This window comes from Triticum dicoccoides, chromosome 4A (assembly GCF_002162155.2).
Source record: "Triticum dicoccoides isolate Atlit2015 ecotype Zavitan chromosome 4A, WEW_v2.0, whole genome shotgun sequence".
In the NCBI taxonomy this organism is placed as follows: Eukaryota; Viridiplantae; Streptophyta; class Magnoliopsida; order Poales; family Poaceae; genus Triticum; species Triticum dicoccoides.
Genome location: NC_041386.1, coordinates 733,248,873 through 733,250,899, shown reverse-complemented (window position 1 = coordinate 733,250,899; position 2,027 = coordinate 733,248,873). Strand labels below are relative to the sequence as shown.

At 46.7% G+C, this 2,027-nt stretch overlaps 1 non-coding gene across 1 annotated transcript; it reads left to right on the top strand.

The window, feature by feature from the left end:
• Positions 1 to 307: 307 nt before the first annotated feature.
• On the top strand, positions 308 to 379 carry TRNAG-UCC. Its single transcript has one exon. It is a non-coding gene; the product is annotated as a tRNA-Gly (tRNA).
• Positions 380 to 2,027: the final 1,648 nt, after the last annotated feature.

Here is a 2,027-nt window from a genome sequence, read left to right as displayed (position 1 = left end):
TTCATCGCAAGGGGCCGAACCAGTATAAACTCCCTGTGTCCTTTGTTCCGTTTAACCCCTTTAAGTTAACTTAGTGCGATGGCTCCACGAGTAAGTCCTCACACTAGGACATATGTCGTGACTATTCCACGACAAAATGCGTCGTTAGTAGATGAGGGCATCAAATAGTTATCTTTTTTGCTAAGTTTGTCTTTGTGCATTCCCGTGAGAGCAAGTGCAAAAATGTTAGTTGACTCATAGTACTAGGTAGTGTGAAAACAACAACTTCCTTGATAAATAAACTTTCATCTAAATTGGTGTCACCATTGCGTCTATAGTCCAACGGTTAGGATAATTGCCTTCCAAGCAATAGACCGGGGTTCGACTCCCGGTAGTCGCAATATTTTCCTAAGGTGCTGCCACTTACCTGTTCCATGAAATTGACTTTTTATTATACATGGAAACTTGTTCAATGATATTGACTGTTTATTATACATGGAAACTTTTTTAGAGGACGCTCTGATTTTATAATCTATCTATCTATTTATACGAATATAAAAAGACCCAATCGGGCAGATCCAACAGATCTCGGTCATCCATTAGCGTTAATCCGACAGTCCTTATTATCCTAATGGTGAGCAACTAAACACATTTAGCGCTAAACACATTTATTGCTAATCAATCCTTTCTCTCCCCATCCCCTTCCTTACGTACCCTTTCACACGAAAGGAAACTGCTATAACGATCTGTCATGCGATCCCCTTCTTTACGTACCCCTTCACACGAAAGGAAACTGCCACATCGAATCGTCGTGCGATCCGCTTCCTTACATACCCTTTCACACAAAAGGAAACTGTCATAGGGAACCGCCCCAAGGCGCTGCCCCATCACCTCGCTTCAGCGACGCACACCGCCCCCATCGCCTCGACCCGCAACAGCTTCAAGGACGCCGCCCCTCACATCTCCGTGCCGCCTCTACCCATCGCCTTTCCTGGCCTCGGTCGTAGCGATGTCGTCGCAACTTCAAGGATGCCGGTTGTCGGGGACGCCGCCTAGACCACCTGGCCGACTGGCGGGGGCGCGTCGGAGGCGCCGCCTGGACCGCTCATCACCGTCGGACCTATCAGGGATGCCGCACGGCCATCCGTTGGTGTCAGGCTGTCAGTTGGTATCGGGTTGTCGGACCATCATGGACACTGCCTGAACCTCCTGCCCGTCCCTCTCCGTCGGGCCTAGGTCATCAAGGGACGCCGCCGTCAAACACGCAGCCGCCGGGCCAGAGGTCTTTCATCTCTACTTTCTTCATTTCTTCTGGAGAAGATTAATTCATGTTTCACTGAACAGAAAAGCAGCCTGTATGCACTAAAAACTGAACCCAAATCAGGCTTCGTAATACTGAACCAAAAGCAGCCTTATGTGCACACATTCAACAGTTATTAAGCTTCATTAATTACCAACGTGCGCTATGAAACAACTAGGTTACACAATGATATGAAACTTTTGGTAGCAGCTGGGTAGTGGATCAGTTGTGCTGATTTCAATGGATTGTGCTTAGATTTTTGGATTTCTCTTTTAGCGGCCTGAGGACAAGGTATGTGCCCCCTCCCCTGGTCACTTGCATATGCCTTTAACTACGTTGGATTAGTACAATTTTCAACCCATTTGAAGGAAGAGATGGACCTGCCGCTGGTGGTGCTTACACAAACTATTTATTTTGATGCTACTTTTTAAAAGAAAATTCAGGTATATCTTCAAGCCGAATTAAGATTACACGTGCGTTGCACATGCACATTTACTAGTACTTTTAAGGATGCTAGATAATTGTCCGTGTGTTACAGTTTTCTTTGTTTTTACATCATTGGTTGATGTACATCCGTCCTATGATACATCCAACCGATCATTAGAGCATCTACATAGACGTCCGGACGGACGGCTCGGTCACTAACTGGTCGTGAAAATTCATCTTAGATGGGCGCCTCAAATGCCTAGACTGACAGGCATCCCTTATATCCAGCCCAAATATGGGGGCGCCCGGACGCGGCCACCAC